This window comes from Somniosus microcephalus, unplaced genomic scaffold (assembly GCF_052327205.1).
Source record: "Somniosus microcephalus isolate GS21.2 unplaced genomic scaffold, FLI_Smic_1.0 scaffold1450, whole genome shotgun sequence".
NCBI lineage: Eukaryota > Metazoa > Chordata > Chondrichthyes > Squaliformes > Somniosidae > Somniosus > Somniosus microcephalus.
In genome coordinates this window covers 9,915-29,457 of record NW_028226637.1, presented here as the reverse complement: position 1 = coordinate 29,457, position 19,543 = coordinate 9,915, and the positions used below count along the sequence as shown (strand labels likewise).

At 46.7% G+C, this 19,543-nt stretch overlaps 1 long non-coding RNA gene across 1 annotated transcript; it reads right to left on the bottom strand.

Moving 5' to 3' along the window:
- Positions 1–1,340: 1,340 nt before the first annotated feature.
- On the bottom strand, positions 1,341–18,834 carry LOC147080551 (uncharacterized). The gene is made up of 3 exons (XR_015077239.1): positions 18,339–18,834; positions 3,502–3,592; positions 1,341–3,408 (listed from the first exon to the last, which is right to left on the bottom strand). It is a non-coding gene; the product is annotated as an uncharacterized LOC147080551 (long non-coding RNA).
- Between the last annotated feature and the right edge of the window lie 709 nt (positions 18,835–19,543).

The following is a 19,543-nucleotide window of genomic DNA, read 5'->3' as shown; positions in this document are numbered from 1 at the left end:
CACCGGGTCCAAAGGCCCGCCTGGTTAAACATGAGGAACCCCGGGCTCGCTTCTGAGCAATGGACACCCGGCCTCCCGGTGTCGGATATACTCCATTCTGGTACCGAGGTGAGTCGGAGGGAGAGGAGAGGGGGAGAGGAAGAGAGGGAGAGAGAGGGAGGGAGAGAGAGTGGGGAGGAGGGGGAGAGAGAGAGAGCGGGGAGGGAGGGGGAGAGAGAGAGAGCGGGGAGGGAGGGGGAGAGAGAGAGCGGGGAGGGAGGGGGAGAGAGAGAGCGGGGAGGGAGGGGGAGAGAGAGAGCGGGGAGGAGGGGGAGAGAGAGAGCGGGGAGGGAGGGGGAGAGAGAGAGCGGGGAGGGAGGGGGAGAGAGAGAGCGGGGAGGGAGGGGGAGAGAGAGAGCGGGGAGGGAGGGGAGAGAGAGAGAGCGGGGAGGGAGGGGGAGAGAGAGAGCGGGGAGGGAGGGGGAGAGAGAGAGCGGGGAGGGAGGGGGAGAGAGAGAGCGGGGAGGGAGGGGGAGAGAGAGGGGCAGGGAGAGAGGGGGGGAGAGAGAGAGAGAGAGGGGAGAGAGAGAGCGGCAGGGAGAGGGGGAGGGAGAGAGGGGGTGAGGGAGGGAGAGAGAGAGGGGCAGGGAGTGAGAGGGGCAGTGAGAGAGGGGCAGGGAGAGAGAGAGGCAGGGAGAGAGAGAGGCAGGGAGAGAGAGAGGCAGGGAGAGAGAGAGGCAGGGAGAGAGAGAGGCAGGGAGAGAGAGAGGCAGGGAGAGAGAGAGGCAGGGAGAGAGAGAGAGGCAGGGAGAGAGAGAGGCAGGGAGAGAGAGAGGCAGGGAGAGAGGGTGAGGGAGGGAAAGAGTGAAGGGGTGGGAGAGGAGAGGGTGAGGGAGGGAGAGGAGAGGGGGAGGGAGGGAGAGGGGCAGGGAGGGAGAGGAGAGGGGAGGGAGGGAGAGTAAAGCAGGGAGAGACAGGGGGAGGGAGAGAGAGAGGGTGAGGGAGGGAAAGAGTGAGGGGGTGGGAGAGGGAGGGAGAGCTCGCCTTCTTCCTTCCTTCCTTCACAGGGGTCCATCGGGCCAGGCCTGATGCGTTCCTTCCCCCCCCCTCTCTCCAGGCTAATCCCGAACTAAATCCAGCAGTCTCTCTCTCCCCCCGCATCTCTCTCTTCTCCCTCCAGTCCCTCTCTCTCTCTCTCCCTCCCCCTCTTTCCCTCTCCCCCCAGTTTCTCTCTCTCGTCCCCCCAGTCTCTCTCTCTCTCTCTCTTCCCCCAGTCGCTCCCTCCCCCCCTTCCCCCCAGTCGCTCTCCCCCCCCCCCAGTCTCTCTCTTCTCCCCCCAGTCTCTCTCTCTCTTCCAACAACAACATGCCCTCAAAAAACCCTCGGCACCGCCGGGCACTCCAGCTAGTATAAAATATATTGAGAGAGAGAGACAGAGACACAGACAAAGAGAGAAAGAACATCATTTTTCCTCTTCAATCTATCAAAACCCTGCTTAATTTTAAAACTGCAATTAAATCTCCTCTTGGCCTTCTCTGCTCCAGTGGAAATAGTCCCAATATCTCAAGCCTCCTCTCATTAGTAAAGTTTTCCATCTCTGGCATCATCCTAGTGAATCTACACTGCAAGCTCTAGGACTTTAATGTCCTTTCTATAATGGGGTGCTCCAGAATGCACATATAATCTAACTGCAGCCTAAACAATAGTTTGTACAAACTAATAATTACTTCTTCACTCTTACACCCTATGCCCGTTTATAAAGCTCTGAGATTCTATTGTTATTATAAAGGCGTTATCGACCTGCGCTTCCACTTTCAGGAAATTATGTATTTGCACCCCTTGGTCTCAATTCTTCCACAAACTTCAGTGCTTGTAATACATTATATGTATATACTCCATTCCTTGTTTTTTCTGCCCAAAATGTACTACATCACACTTATACACATTAAAATGCATGTCACCTGTCTGCCCATTCTGCTAATCTTTTGATGTCTTCCTGAAGTCTTTTACAGTCCTCCTTGCTATTTGCTAAACACCCTACTTATGTGTCATGAGCAAATTTCAAGATTGTGTCCATTATAATCAAGTCCAAATCATCTATAAAGACAGAACAAAAGTGTACTGGGGTACATAATGTCCAATCCTTCTCCAATCCAAGTAAAATGTATTTACCCTAACTGTGCTTCCCGTCTATCAATCAACTTTCTATTTATGCTGCTACATTTTTTCTTACAACACATGTCTGAATTTGACCAAGGCTCTTGTACGACACTTTATGGAATGCCCTTTGAAAATCACAATAAACTACATTCCCTCTATCTATCCATCGGTCACTCAAATACTATAAAATTTGTCATCTGCAATTTGCATTTAATAAATCCATACTGGCGGTCCTTGATTAATCTATGCATTTCTAAATGTTCACTAATTTTATTTCAAATTAAGGATTGTAAGGGTTTGCCCACAACTAATGTTGGACAAACCAGTCTATAGTTACTCGGTTTATCCTTCTCTCCCGTCTTGAACAAGAATGTTATATTGGCTGCTCTCCATTCCCACAGTACAATTTGCATATTTAAGAAGATTTGAAAATTGTAGTCAGCACCTCTGCTATCTCCTGACTTTTTAAATGCTTGGGAGCCCAACTCAAACCCCTTCAAAACAGATTTGCAGGGGTACTCTATATACAAAGGCTGCCAGGAAGGTTTGTCTGCAACTTCCCAATATGTGCAGCTGGCAGGGGAGGCTCTGTCTGAGGTGCCCATTGGTTACAATTGGCCCATCAGGCTAGTCTAAATTTAGCTGGTGCACAAGAAAAACTTAACATTACTATTTTAAACAAATCTTTTATTCTGCTTTGACTCATAATCTGACTGATAACACGATTATGAAGTGATTAGTCATTGGGAGATCATGGACCCTATTCTGAATCAGTTTGGTTGCAAATTTTGATTTACCAGAGGTGTCACTGTGTAGAGAGCGAACAGATAAGCTGTAATTCAGAATTAAGAAAGGGGAGACTAAGTAAGTATAACAGACACACACTAAATGGTTGTCTGTCAGCATCAACAAAAACTGTCAATTTGTGCACATCCTCTATTATTGAGGAAGCCATCCGTGTGTGCACTATACCAGGCATCGTGGGGACTCTCCTTGAACAATATAGGGTTGATTCTGCACTGCCTGCAGAGGGCAACACTTGCAAAGAGTTCACTGCAGGGTCACAGCCCATGATATTACATCTATTCATTTTAATCAATGGTAATTCACAGGCTGCACGTCCACGATTTCCTATGATGCACCCAATGGGAGCGCGCAGTCCTTATACACCTTGCCCACAATTTCCATTCTCACCTTTTGAAGTGTTCAGCATGATGTAAAGAGCTTTTCATTTTGCCCTCCTGCTCATCTTAAAATCTATGTTGCAGTCTAAATGATGAGATCAAAGGCTGGAAGGTCATAAATAATTTGTACACGTTCAATGTATATAGCAGAACTTGCTCCTTATTTGGATACTCCTACCTGTGGACTTGTTCAATTCAAACCGACACATTAACCATAGCTCTTGATTGTATGTGGTCAACCCTGGCGTTTGCAGCTTTAAAGGGCTAGTCTGGGGAGGAGGGGAAAAAAAATCAAATTTTAACTTCTAATGATTACTTGGTGCTATAGCAGCTACCAACTGAATCACATCCTAAAAAGGCTTCAAATTCCAGATGGGATTTGGACAATCCAGTTCAAACACTTCAGATCTCCGAGAATCCAAAATTTAGCTTCAGTAAACCAAACTGATGATGAATACCCAAAACTGGTTTGAGTCCAGCTCCAGACTATGTCTGATGCCAGTCTCTTGAAACTCATTTGTTCATAACTTGTTTTTACTCCTTTATCCTGCCATCATAATTTTAATAAGAGAGTGGACACCACAGCTATGTATGCTGGGATAGCGCCCCCAATAACATTATATTGCTTTCTTTAATGGAGCAAGAAAAATGCCAGGAATTACCAGCAGAGTCCATAAATGCATGAAATCAATCTCATGGGTGAACTTGGGTGGTTTGGTTGGTCTGTGAACAAAAGGTAACCTGAACTAGAGCTATATAACAGATATTTACACAACCTCACATCTCTCAAAACTAGACAGTAGTTACTTTACATGAGGGGTGTCAAAAATGCAGCCCGTAGATCAGTTTTCACAGTTCTGTGCTTACGGTTTAAATCAAACATGGCCACAGTAAATAATAATTCTAAAAGATTTAAGAGCGTTAAAAAAACAAGCCTGAAGGCTTTGTGTCTTAATGCGAGGAGCATTCGTAATAAGGTGGATGAATTGGCTGCGCAAATAGAGGTAAACGAATATGATCTGATTGGGATTACGGAAACATGGCTCCAGGGTGGCCAAGGCTGGGAACTCAACATCCAGGGGTATTCAATATTCAGGAAAGATAGGCAAAAAGGAAAAGGAGGTGGGGTAGCATTGCTGGTTAAAGAGGGGATTAACACAATTGTAAGGAAGGATATTAGCTCTGAAGATGTGGAATCTGTATGGGTAGAACTGAGAAATACCAAGGGGCAGAAAACGTTAGTGGGAGTGGTATATAGACCTCCAAACAGTAATGCGGAGGTTGGGGACGGCATTAAAAGGGAAATTAGAGAAGCGTGCAATAAGGGCACAGCAGCTATCATGGGTGACTTTAATCTACATATAGATTGGGCTAACCAAATTAGTAACAATACTGTGGAGGAGGAATTCCTGGAGTATATACGGGATGGTTTCCAGTACCAATATGTCGAGGAACCAACTAGAGATCAGGCCATCTTAGACTGGGTATTATGTAATGAGAAAGGATTAATTAGCAATCTTGTTGTGCGAGGCCCCTTGGGTCGGAGCGATCATAATATGATCGAATTCTTCATTAAGATGGAGAGTGAAATAGTTGACTCAGAGACTAGGGTCCTGAATTTAAATAAAGGAAACTACGATGGTATGAGGCGCGAGTTGGGTAGGATTGATTGGGGAATGTCACTCAAAGGGTTGACAGTGGATAGGCAATGGCAAACATTCAAAGATCGCATGGATGAACTACAGAATTTGTTCATCCTGGTTTGGCATAAAAATAAAACAAAAAAGGTGACTCAAACGTGGCTAACAAGGGAAATTAGAGATAGCATAAGATCCAAGGAGAGGACATATAAATTGGCCAGAAAAAGCAGTAAACCTGAGGATTGGGAGCAGTTTAGGATTCAACAAAGGAGGGCAAAGGGATTAATTAAGAGGGGAAAATAGAGTATGAGAGTAAGCTTGCAGGGAACATAAAAACTGACTGTAAAAGCTTTTATAGATATGTGAAGAGAAAAAGATTGGTGAAGTCAAGCGTAGGTCCCTTGCAGTCAGAATCAGGGGAATTTATAAATGGGGAACAAAGAAGTGGCAGACCAATTAAATACATACTTTGGTTCTGTCTTCACAAAGGAGGACACAAATAACCTCCCAGAGATGTCAGGGAACATGGGGTCTAATGAAAGGGAGGAACTGATAGAAATCAGTATTTGTAGGGAAATGGCGTTAGAGAAATTGATGGGATTGAAGGCCGATAAATCCCCAGGGCCTGACAATCTACATCCTAGGGTACTTAAGGAAGTGGTCCTAGAAATAGTGGATGCATTGCTGGTCATCTTCCAAAATTCGATAGACTCGGGAACAGTACCCATGGATTGGAGGGTAGCTAATGTTACTCCACTGTTCAAAAAAGGTGGTAGCGAAAACACGGAGAATTACAGACCGGTAAGCCTGACATCGGTAGTGGGGAAAATGCTAGAGTCCATTATAAAAGATGTAATAGCAGAGCACTTGGAAAACAGTGACCGAATCGGACAAAGTCAACATGGATTTACAAAAGGTAAATCGTGCTTGACTAATCTAATGGATTTTTTTTGAGGATGTAACTGGTAAAATAGATAAGGGAGAACCAGTGGATGTGGTGTATTTGGACTTTCAAAAGGCTTTCGATAAGGTTCCGCATAAGAGATTAGCGTGTAAAGTTGAGGCACATGGGATTTGGGGCAAGGTATTGACTTGGATAGAGAACTAGTTGACAGACAGAAAGCAAAGAGTTGGAATAAACGGCTCTTTTTCCGAGTGGCAGGCAGTGACTAGTGGGGTACCGCAGGGATCGGTCCTTGGACCCCAACTTTCACAATATATATAAATGATCTGGACGAGGGAACTAGATGTAATATCTCCAAGTTTGCAGACGACACAAAGCTGGATGGACGTGTGTGCTGTGAAGAGGATGCCGAGGAACTCCAGTATGATTTGGACAGGTTGGGTGATTGGGCAGAAGCATGGCAGATGCAGTATAATGTGGATAAATGCGAGGTTATCCACTTTGGTGTCAAAAACAAGAAAGCAGATTATTATCTGGATGGCAATAGATTGGGAGAAGGGGAAGTGCAACGAGACCTGGGTGTCCTTGTGCACCAGTCGCTGAAGGTAAGCATGCAGGTGCAGCAGGCGGTTAAGAAGGCAAATGGTATGTTGGCCTTCGTAGCGAGAGGGTTTGAGTACAGGAACAAGGATGTCTTGCTGCAGTTGTACAGAGCCTTGGTGAGACCACATCTGGAGTATTGTGTGCAGTTTTGGTCGCCTTATCTGAGGAAGGATGTTCTTGCCATGGAAGGAGTGCAGCGAAGTTTCACCAGGCTGATACCTGGGATGGCAGGAATGACGTATGAGGAGAGATTGGGTCGATTGGGCTTGCACTCGCTGGAGTTTAGAAGAATGAGAGGGGATCTCATTGAAACTTATAAAATTCTAACAGGACTGGACAGACTAGATGCAGGAAGGATGTTCCCGATGATCAGGGAGTCCAGAACCAGAGGTCACAGTCTAAGGATAAGGGGTAAGCCATTTAGGACAGAGATGAGGAGGAATTTCGTCACCCAGAGAGTGGTGAACTTGTGGAATTCTCTACCACAGAAGGCAGTAGAGGCCAATTCATTAAATATATTCAAGAAGGAGTTGGATATATTTCTTAAGGCTAAAGGGATCAAGGGATATGGGGAGAAAGCAGGGACAGGGTACTGAATTTGGATGATCAGCCATGATCGCATTGAATGGCGGAGCAGGCTCAAAGGGCCGAATGGCCTACTCCTGCTCCTATCTTCTATGTTCTATGTTCCGGTTGATGTGTGTCCATGAATGCTGCATGAATCTCCTGGGTACTGCTTCTAACAGCCAAGGAGAACGGAGTTGGAAACAGAACCAGCTGGTGGAGGTGACAGAGATGTGGGGTTGGGCTGAAAAAGGGTAACCAGAGACTAGGGGGCAGGAGGCTGGGACTTGGCATGGGGTGGGGGGAGGGCAAAGACTGAGATTAGAACAGGAGGAGAGTGACAGTCGGGTGGTTGGGATTGAGGCTGGGGTCGGGAGGTTGGGGTTAGGGGCAGGGGGAAGAGAGGGAGAGGGCGACGGCAACAAAGGACTGGGGCTCTGGGCGAGTGGGGCTTGGGGACTGGGGAATGGGGTGAGGGCTAGCATATCCTGCAGAGCCAGGAGCAGCAGCAACATGGTGAGTGGGAGCTGCACCGAGAGAGAAGCAGCCAGTAAAGGGGTGAGTGAAACATTGGGACCATACCGTGGGAAATTGTGAAAGAGTGCTTCCACTGGTGGGCCAATGGGGAACAAGAGACTGAGGATTCTCACTGCATGCAGGGAGCTGCGCGCCTTGATTTTACATCACAAGCTCCAATACATGGAGGAGTGAGATGCAGGAGGGCAGAGTACGGGCCGGTAGTCCTGCTCCTCCACGCTCCACAGGGGCTGTTTAAAAAAAAAAAAAAAAAAAAAAATTCCTAATATTCCGTCAGTGGCCTCCAACAGTCGCTTTAAGGACCGCTGTGGAACTTTGCATATTTAAATTGATCCAACGCTGATTTCTGGCAGTCACTAGGTCCACCTAAAAACAATGAGGACCAATAATGTGGCGGCCATGTTACCAGCGCAGATTAGGTAATGACCTCGTGCCTGGAAATTGGTATACACTGCGCACGATTTACACCCAAAAAAAGAGCAAAACACATACCATAGCCCAGTGTTACCAAATAAATGTTGCTGAATGTGGCCCACGCCAAGTGCCAGGATATCATATCCGTATTACCATTTAAATTGAGTTTGACACCCCTGTTCTTCATGCTAACCTGTTCTTCACTTTAATTGTATGTGAGGCAATGCTTCATGATTAATTACAGCTTCCTTATGATGCGCTATCAATTACTCATAAAAGACTGAGAGTTAGAAGAGTAACCAAAGGCTTTTATTAACAACAGAATGGAGGTCTGCCTCGCGTGGTCGACCGGTCCATGATACTAAGGGCTGGGGAGCAGTCACCTTTATACTTGGACCTGTGGGAGGAGTCAGCCGAGGCATGTCCAGGCATGTACACAGTGGAACACAAACAGGACAAACAGGAATACAAACAGTGGTTTACCACACCTTATTTTAAAAAATATATAATGACACAAATTACACTCTAAGTTGTGAAAATCTTGCAGGAAGAACAGGTTTACAGGAAGCTGAATGCTAATGTTACCACCACCTAAAGTAATATCTGTGTAAAGGACTTAGAACCTGTACCATGAAGGAAGATAGAATCTCCTGGCATAGGTATTTTTGATTGTACCACTGACAGTATCCAATGATTTCATGGATTACTATCGGTGTTACGATCAGAAAACCTAGGCCATTATTATCTTAATAGAAACCCTGGTAACAACATGCAAACAGGAATAAAGGATACAGAACAGTAAAATCTAGATTAAAAACAAAATGCTGGAAATACTCAGCAGGTCAGGCAGCATCTGTAGAGAGAGAAACAGAGTTAACGTTTCAGGTCAATGACCTTTCCTCAAAACTGGAAAAAGTTAGAGGTTAATGGGTTTTAAGCAAGTGCAGAGGCAGGGAAAAGAGGGAGAGGAGGAAAGAACAAAAAGGGAAGGTCTGTGATAGGGTGGAAGGCAGGAAAGATCAAGAGACAAAAGGGATGATGGCGCAAGGCAAAAGGCGATGGTAATGGGACAAGTAAAGAACCAAGAGCTGGGTCTAGAAGAGGTGTAACTGGCAATAGCAGAACAGTCAACATCTGCCGTCCGAAAAAATGGGGGCAGAGGTTATGATCTGAAATTGTTGAATTCAATGTTGAATCCAGAAGGCTGTAAAGTGCCTAATCGAAAGATGAGGTGCTGTTCCTTGACCTTACGTTGAGCTTCATTGAAACAGTGTAGGAGGCCGAGGAGAGAGGTGTCAGAGTCGGAATGGAGCAGAGAATTAAAGTGACAAGCAACCAGGGTCACGCTTGCGGACTGAACGGAGGTGTTCCGCAAAGCCATCACCCAATCTGTGTACGTTTTCCCCAATGTAGAGGAGACTGCATTGTGCGCAGCAAAAACAGTATACTAAATTTAAAGTAAGAGTAAATCGTTGTTTCACCTGGAAGGGGTGTTTGCGGCCCTGAACGCTGGGAAAGGAGGAGGTAAAAGGGCAGGTATTGCATCTCTTGCGCTTGCACGGAAGATGCCCTCCCTGTGGATCAGCCATCACTGCCCCGCTCCACATCTCCCTCCAGAATGTCCGTTCACTTGTGAACAAAGTCCTTACCATCCATGAGCTTATCGTGGATGATTGCAGCGACCTTGACGGAAACCTAGCTGAGGATACCTTCCCCCTAAATGAAGCCTCTTCGCCTGGCTATACCTTCCATCACTTGCCCTGCCCAGACCGTCGTGATGGCGGTGTGCCTCTCATCACCAAATCACACCTTGGTCTGTTCCCCTACTCCTCTGGCACTGAGCATCTCAGCTTGTTCCACCCCTCACCTCATTTAAAATTCTCATTCTCTACTGCCCACCTAAGTACCATAAAAATGTTCTCACTGAGCTATCTTCACTGCTTTCCTCCCTCAGCCTCTGCACAGAGCGACTTCTCATCCTCAGTGATTTCAACCTCCATCCCAATTCATCATGCTCTCTCTCCTGAGTTCACTGCCCTCCTATCCTCCCAAAATCTCTCCCTCCATGTAAACTCCCCAATCCATATTCATGGCTACTCCCTTGACCTTGCCATCTCACATGGCCTCACTACTCCCATCGTGTCAATCATAGACAAGGCCATCTCTGATCACTTCCTTGAATTGCTCTCCACCCACATCCCCCTTTCCCCCCCACTCCAACCCTACTTCCTTCTGTGTCCGCCCCTGGAAAAACCTCTCTCCCAACTCATTTACAACTGCACTTACAAAATCCCAGCTGTCCAGCCTTTGGCCCTCCATTCATAACGACATTTCTGCAGCTACCGATCTGCTCAACCACACCCTCACCACCAACTTTGATGTCCTAGTCCCTATTAAAACCATTACTCTCTCCCACCCTGGCCATTCCCCATGGTACAGCCCTCCTCTTCGCTCCCTTAAGTTCAAGGGATGCAGACTTGAACGGATACGGTAGACAACTGGTTTAGCCATTCACTGCTAGATCTGGCTGGACCACAAAGCATCATCAGGTCCTGCTCTCGTCTGAGAAAACTGCATTCTACTCCAGGATCATTCTGGAATGCAAAGATAACCCCCGACCTTTTTTTCACTACTGCAAACCATCTCCTTAAACCCCTCTCCCGTCTCCTCCACCCTCACCTCCAACAACAAGTGCGAGGAGCTCATGGACTTCTTTGTCACTAAGATTGAGACCATCGATCAGCTGCCTCTGCCACTTCCCTTCCTTCCTCTAGCTCACCAGGCCAAACTTCCTCTAAGGTTCCCCCCTACCCTAGCCCTGAACTCGCATCTTTCTCCAGTTTCTCTCCCCTCGTGCCCTCTACACACTCATCTTGTCCATGAGACACACTTCCTGCTCCCGCGACCCTATTCCCACTAAACTGCTGACTAACCAATTTCCTTTTCTGGCTCCCATGTTAGCGGATATTGTTAATGGTTCTCTCTCCGCAGGTACCGTCCTCCTCTCCTTCAAATCTGCCGTCATCAACCCACTCCTCAAAAAAACAATCCGTGACCCCTCTGTCCTTGCAAACTACCCACCCCCCTCCTCATCGCCAACCTCCCTTTCCTCTCCAAAGTCCTTGAACGTATTGTCGCCTCCCAAATTCATGCCCATCTTTCCCGGAGCTCCATGTCTGAATCCCTCCAATCAGGTTTCTGCCCCGGTAGCGAAATGGCTCATCAAAGTCTCAAATGACATCCTATGTGATTGCGACAAAGGTTAACTATTCCTCCTCATCTTTCTCAGCCTGTCTGCAGCCTTTGACACAGCTGATCACTCCATCCTCCTCCAACGCCTCTCCACCATCGTCCAGCTGAGTGGGACTGCACTCACCTGGTTCCATTCTTATCTATCTAATCATAGCCAGAAAAATCACCTGCAATGGTTTCTCTTCCTGCTCCCGCATCGTTACCTCTGGTGTTCCCCACCCCCATTTCTCACCCACATGCTGCCCCTCGGCGACAAGACCCAAAAATACAGCTTCAGTTTCCACATATGCGCCAACGACACCCAGCTCTACCTCACCACCACTTCTCTCGACCCCTCCACTATCTTTAAATTGTCAAACTGCTTCTCAGACATCTAGATGAGCAGAAATTGCCTCCAACTAAATATTGAGAAGACCGAAGCCATTGTCTTCGGACCCCGCCACAAACTCCGTTCCCTCGCCACCGACTCCATCCTTCTCCCTAGTATCCGTCTCAGGCTGAACCAGACTATTTGACACCAAAATGAGCTTCAGACCACATATCCGCGCCATATTCTAAAGACCTGTTTCCACCTCCGATCTCTGCCCCTGCCTCAGCTCATCCGCTGCTGAAACCCTCATCCATGCCTTTGTTATGTCTAGACTTGACTATTCCAACGCACTCCTGGCTGGCCTCCCACATTCTAACCTATGTAAACTTGAAATCATCCAAAACTCAGCTGCCTATGTCATAACTCACACCGAGTCCCATTCACCCATCCCCCGTTGTCGCTAACCTACGTTGGCGCCCGGTTAAGCAACGACTTGATTTTAGAATTCTCATCCTGGTTTCCAAATCCCTCCATGGCCTTGCCACTCTCTGTCTGTAACCTCCTCCAGCCCTACAACCCTGCCGAGATATCGGCGCTCCTCAAATTCTGGCCTCTCGAGCACTCTGATTTTAATCGCTCAAACACTGGTGGCTGTGCCTTCAGTTGCTTAGGCCCTAAGCTCTGGAATTCCTTCCCTAAACCTCTCCACCTCTCTTTCTTCCTTTAAGACACTCCTTAAAACCTAACTCTGAGCTAATCTCTCCTTATGTGGCTCGGTGTCAAATTTTGTTTTACAATACTCCTGTGAAGCACCTTGCGATGTTTTACTACTTTAAAAGGTGCTATATAAATACAAGTTGTTGTTGTTATTGAAGGGAAGAGGGTGATTGAGGTCCAAGGCGTCGAAGAGGAAACAGTCCCTTCGGAATGCTGAAAGGTTAGGGGAGGAAACGATGTGTTTGGTGGTGGGATCATGCTGGAGGCAGCATAAAATGATCCGTTACTGTGGAGGCTGGTGGGGTGAAAGGCGAGGACAAGGGGAATACTATCGTGGTTCTGGGAGGGAGGGGAAGGGGCGAGAACAGAAATAGAGGAAATGGAAAAAACATGGTCGAGGGCCCTGTCAACCACAGTGGAGGGGAATCCTCAGTTGAGGAAAAAAGACACATCGGAAGTACTGGTATGGAAGGTGGCATCATCAGAACAGATGCGACAGAGACGGAGAAACTGGGAGAATGGAAGGGAGTCCTTACAGGAAGGGGCCGTGCAGCTTAGCGTGAATGTTGCCTCCGTTCAGTCCGCAAGCGTGACCCCGAGCTTCCGGTTGCCTGTCACTTTAATTCTACACTCCACTCCCGTTCTGACCTCAGTCCTCGGCCTCCGACACTGTTCCAACGAAGCTCAACGGAAGCTTGAGGAACAGCACCTCATCTTTCAATTAGGCACTTTACAGTCTTCTGGACTCAACATTGAGTTCAACAATTTCAGACCATAACCTCTGCCCCTGGACGGCAGCTGTTGATGATTCGCTTATTCCCTTCTAAACCCATCTTTTGTTTCTTTACTTGTCCCATCATTCCATTTATCATTTAATAATCTTTCCTGCCTTTCACCCAATCACAGACTTTCACTTTTCTTTCCTCCTCTCCCCCTTTCCCTGCCTCTGCACTGGTTAAAACGTTTTCCAGTTTTGACGAAAGGTAATCGACCTGAAACGTTAACTCTGTTTCTCTCTCCACAGATGCTGCCTAACCTGAGTATTTACAGCATTTTCTGTTTTTAGTTCAGATTTTCAGCATCTGCAGTATTTTGTTTCAGTAAAACCTAGAGAGCAGATTCCCCAAACTCCATATTGTTGTATCCGTGTGTTAATAGAGACACGGAAGGCAGGAGTTGGTTTCACAGGTGTTTACTGAACAAAGTCTGGAGGTGAACTAACAGATACAAGACAATATACAGACTTATATAGCCCGAGTGGCCATTACCGGCATTACAGTACACAGGGGGCTCTTAAAGGCACATACACCACAATTCCTCCCCTTTTAGACAATCAGTACATAATATTTTAAGTAATCATTAATTAACATGTTACAAGAACAATAATCTACACATTTGCTGCAGTTAATCAATTATAAGTCAGTCTCTCTGGAGGCTTCCTGACTCGGTCCGGATAACGCCTCGGTGGTGTAGTAGGTTCTTTTGGCAAGGCTGATTCGGCTTGAATGCCAGTGTCGGGTTCATCTGGTTCCAGTATCACCGGGTCGGAGGTAGATACTATGGGTATCTCTACTTCATCATTAGGCGTATAGAGTTGTGGTGTAGGTTGTCCCTTTTCGGATGACTATGATCTGGTCAGCATGGCGCCTTATTATGCTTTCTCCAATGTCCACGGTATACATCAGCGGTCCTAATCGTGTGCAAATAGTTCCAGGTTGCCATTTCTCGGTATGGTAGTCCCGGGCCAAAACTTGTTGACCTATCTGGAAGGTTCCAGTTGGCCTTTCATTCATGCCTTGAAATTGCCAGTTCTCCACGTCCCTTCTGATGTTTGGCTTGATCAAATCCAGCCGGCATCTTAGGCTTCTATTGAAGAACATCATGGCGGGAGTTTGGTTTGTAACCACGTGTTGCATTCCTGTATGCAAACAAGAAGTTATCTACCTTATGCTGAAGTTTTATGTCTTCATTACCCATGGCCTTTATGGCCTTCTTGAAGGTCTGGACAAACCTTTCAGCCAATCCATTGGTGGCGGGATGGTATGGGGCGGACGTGTAGTGCTTAACCCCATTGTTTTTTTAAGAACTTCCTGAATTCTTCGGACACAAATTGCGGTCCATTATCAGAACAGATCTGTTCAGGCAGCCCATTCCTGGCAAATATGGTCCTTAATACTGTGATGGTTTTTTCCGTAGTGGTGGAGGACATCTTTATTACCTCCGGCCACTTGGAGTGTGCATCAACCGCGATTAAGAACATGGAGTCCATAAATGGACCAGCAAAGTCGATGTGTACCCTTTGCCATGGAAATGAGGGCCACTCCCATGGATGTAGAGGGGCTTGTGGTGGGGCGTTTTGGACCTTCTGGCATCCTAGGCAGCTCTTGGTCATTTCTTCGATGTCTCCATTGATACCTGGCCACCACACAAGCGCTCTGGCTAGGTTCTTCATTTTCACTCCACCCAGATGCCCCTCGTGAAGCTCCTTTAGCACTTTATTCTGGAGTTTGGGTGGAATCACCACTCTGGATCCACACATCAAGGTTCCTCAGCACACTGACAGCTGTTCTCTTCTTGGCAAACCACTGTTGCCAGCATTCTCGCAATGTGCTGGCCATCCCTTCACCATTAAATCGTAGACTCGAGAGAGAGAGAGAGTCGGGTCATTTCTCGTTTCCTTTTCAATGGCAGAATTTGTTACTGGTAGACATTCCACTATGGTTGAGTGGAACATCTCCACTGGGTCTACTGTAGGTGCCTCTTGTACCGTTGGCAACGGTAGGCGCGATAAACCGTCAGCATTCCCATGCTGTTTTGATCCTTTGTATTCTATGTCATATTGGTGTGCCCCTAGGAAAAGGGCCCACCTCTGTAGCCTTTGCGCTGTCATAATGGGAACACCCTTTTTAGGGTTGAATATGGAGACGAGGGGTTGATGGTCAGTCAACAAGGTAAATCATTGTCCGTGTAGGTAATGGTTGAATTTCTTCACTCCCCATACCAGGCTGAGTGCTTCCCTGTCGATCTGGGCATAGTTACGCTCAGCTGAATTCAATGAGCGTGACGCAAAAGCTATCGGCCGCTCCGAGCCATCAGGGAATCTATGCGATAATACTGCTCCTACGCCGTAAGGGGATGCATCGCACGCCAGTCTGATTGGCAGTGGCAGTGATGGGTTGTAATGAGCCAAAACTTCCTTGGACGTGATCAAGCCTTTGCATTTATGGAAGGCATGTTTACAGTCTTCACTCCATTTTCAAATTACTCCCGTTTGTAGCAGTTCGTTAAGAGGGTGCAGAAGAGTTGACAAGTTCGGTAAAAATTTATGATAGTAATTTATCAATCCCAGGAACGACCTTAATTGTGAGACATTTTCAGGTGCTGGGGCTTTTATGACCGCTTCAATTTTTTCAGGTGACTTATGCAACCCTTCCTCGTTAATTAAGTGGCCACAATATGATATTTGTTTCTGGAAAAATTCACACTTGGGGCGATTTGCTCGTAGGCCCCGTTCTCTTAGCCTAGTGAGCACCTGCTCCAAATTGGCAAGGTGCTCGTTGTCGTTTTCTCCTGTTACAAGGATGTCGTCTAGGTAGCATCGAGTCCCCGGAATCCCTTGGAGGACTTGCTCCATAGCTCTTTGCCAGATAGCTGGAGCTGATGCTACTCCGAAAACCAGTCAATTGTACTGGTACAGGCCTTTGTGTGTATTTATCGTGAGATACTTTTTAGCGGCCTCTTCAACCTCCATTTGTAGATATGCCTGTGCCAAGTCAATTTTGGTGAAACGTTTCCCTCCGGATAGTGAGGCAAAAATATCTTCTATCCTCGGAAGAGGATACTGTACCGTGTGAAGGACCGGGTTTACAGTCACCTTGAAGTCTCCACAGATGCGAATTTTTCTCTGTTCTTCAGATTTATCAATATTCAACGTTTTCTTCATGACCGGGACGATGGGTGTTGCCCACTCGCTCCAATCTATCTTGGATAATACGCCTGCCTTTTCCAAATTCTCCAGCTCTGCCTCGACTGCTGGATGAATTGCGTATGGCACCGGCCTTGCCTTAAAAAACTTGGGAATTGCCACATCTTCCACTTTTATTGAGGCGGTGATGCCTTTCAAGGTTCCTAGTTTCTGTTGAAACACTTCCTTGGCGTTGGCCAAGATGTCTTTTAATCGTTCAGGTATGACGTCATCATCATTTTTTTTCTTACTGGTCACCGTCAGTGCCTGAATGGAGTGCCAGTCTAAACGTATCTTCCTGATCCATTCACGTCCCAACAGCGGTGGACCACCATCTTGCAGAACGTATAAATACAACTTCTGTATTTCCTTGCCGTTGTATACAACAGGCACCCTTATTTTCCCTCTGGGGTATACTTTCTGCCCCATATATGTTTTCAAGATAATGGATGTGTCTTTCAAAGGTATATGCGGAAATAGCCGCTCGTAATCCCGTCGACTTATGACGGTCAGAGCGGGTCCTGTATCTAGCTCCATTTTAACTGGGGACCCCGCTATCGTGAGGGTAACCCAAATGGTCTGGTAATCTTCTTTGGCAATTACATTATGTAATTTGAGACAGCTTAGTCTCTTGTTTCCGGAGTCACTATCGCTCTTCTGGTCTTCGGAGCTACTGTCCGTCATCATTTGTACCTTTCTGTACTTCTCCTTATTGATTTTTTTCCTGTCCGTGGATTTTTTGTGTCCAGATCAGCATACACGTGCAATGTGTCCAATCTTTCTGCATTGCCTGCATGCTTTGTCCTTGAACCAGCAGTCCCTTTGGTCATGGGTGGATCTGCCGCAGCGATAACATCTTTCGAAACCCTGTGTCATTTCATGAGTGCCGAAGTCCTGTGTCTTTTGCTGTATCTCTGCAGCTCCTCTTGCGGCTGCTTCGTATGATACAGCCATACTGAAAGCCTTGTCCAGTGTCAAATCTTTCTCAGAAAGTAGCCTTTTCTGTGTTCCTTCGCTTAGGAGACCGCAGACGAATTTGTCTCGAAGAGAATCTGCCAGTCCTGCCCCGAGTTGGCAGTGCTTTGACAGCTTTCTTAATTCGGTGAGGTAATCAGCGTTACTTTCATTCTTGTGCTGATTCCTCCTGAAGAATTTTAATAGTTCCGCTATCAGCAGCGGTGTTGGGTTTAAGTGCTCCTGTAGGGTATCAACAATCTCCTTAAAATTCTTGTCCTTTGGTTTGGCTGGAGTGATTACGTTTCGTAACAGCCCATATGTCCTTGCGCCCATTAGATTTAGAAGTACTGATGCCTTTTTATCATTTTCTATTCCATTTGCTGTGCAATATACCTCCACTCTTTCCACATGTGGTCCAATCCTCTATATCGTTATCGAAAGCATTAATATTGCCAGCCTTAGGCATCCTGAAAAAAAAATGGCGCCTCCCGCACTTTCCTTTCTTCCCTGCAGAACAAAAAATGGCGCTTCTCGCGCTTTCCCGCCGCTGCTGCTGCTGACAACGCTGTTTTCCGCGGTTTTTATTTACAGGTGGAGACTCGTTCCCGCCGGACTCTCTAGGACTTTTCCCTCCCTCTGCTTGGTCCGAACGCTGACCTGCTTTGCAGCGCCGGCCGTCTCCCGAGTGCTCCCCCCCTCTGTCTCTGTTTGTCTCCGCCTTCGCTGCTCGGCCCCGCTGCAGAGCCAGCCGATGGAGCCCCAGCCCACCGCCCAGGAAGGATTATTGCAGGACCTGCCACCAGCTCGGCTAGCTGGTGAAACCACAGTTTTTTTTTTTGTTTTTTTTTCTTTCTTGCTTTTCTTTGACTTTCGTCTGAGGAATCGATCTCCTTGCGGTGCTGCCGAATTGCAGGTAAGTCCGTTTCCAATTCGTCGCCACTGTTGTATGTGTGTTAATAGAGACACGGAAGGCAGGAGTTGGTTTCACAGGTGTTTACTGAACAAAGTCTGGAGATGAACTAACAGATACAAGACAATATACAGGCTTATATAGCCCGAGTGGCCATTACCGGCATTACAGTACACAGGGGGCTCTTAAAGGCACATACACCACACATATGAAGCAAATTAGTGCTTCAGGGCACTCACTTACCAGACTACCTTTGCTTTTGGGTGAAATTGGTGGCAATGCTCTGGATGTAATAATTTCTGGACCTGAAATCAGAAAGAATACATCATGTGAAACAGTGCACTAATATCTGTGGGTTTTGCCGGGGTGGGGGTGCAGAGCTGCAGGAGGAAGAAGGGAGGTTAATGCATTTCTTTCCCTGTATCTTTCCATATTATACACACAGGCCAAGAGACAGACAGGTAACCTGCCTCAATTTCAGGAGATACTGGAGAAAGATCTAGGATAAATTTCTCTCCAATCTTGTGCGGAAGGAACTGCATTCCAGCCAGTACCTTTTCCCCCTGACAAGAGTTGATAATGGTGATCCAATGCAGGAAGAACTACAGACACAAAATTGAATCCCACTACTCTGTGCTGAGTGTTGCGGTCTAACACACTGCTCCATTTCACCATTATTACCCAAGTTTTCCACTGAAACAGTCACGCTGATCTTCAGCAATTCCCAACAGAGCCTTCAGGAAACTCACATGCTACCGCACTTCCTTTACTATGTGAATAACTTAAAACATATCGATGAGAAGTGTATGAAAAGTACTCTACTGGAAATGCTTCCACACTGAGCAGAGCTCAGTGTAAAATTCTGTCTGTTCCATAACAGCAGGTTTCTCCACACATGAGCACTACAGGACTGACTCACAACTTGGTGACTTGCCCAACTGGGGGGAAAAAAAAGTACAATCTGCCCTAGTGCTGCAGCATAATCAGTGTAACAGAGCAATATACTACAAAGTTGTACAGCACTGCAACTACAATTTTAATGCTGCTTGCCAGGATCCCGTGACACTATTCAAAGAATAGCTGGAAGTTTTCCCAGAGTCCTGGGCAATATTTCTCCCTCAACCAACACCACCAAAAAATAGACTAACTGGTCATCCATCTCATTTACCGTTTGTGGTATCTTACAGTGGCCATTATGATTCTCTATGTGACAACAGTGACTGCTGTTCAAAACGAATTCACTGAATGCGAGGATAAGGTGCTACACTCACTAGGGTGGAGTGAAATTTGAAGGAGAGTCAATTCAGAGACAAAACCTGGAGCAACTGTCCAAATGTGCTCTTATAGAATGGCTCATGGCATAAATAGGGGGAATAAATCAAATTCTATTTCTTCTAAGCCCCTTCAGTTTCTATTCTCTCTGCCCTAATTTTTTCTCAAGCTAAAGT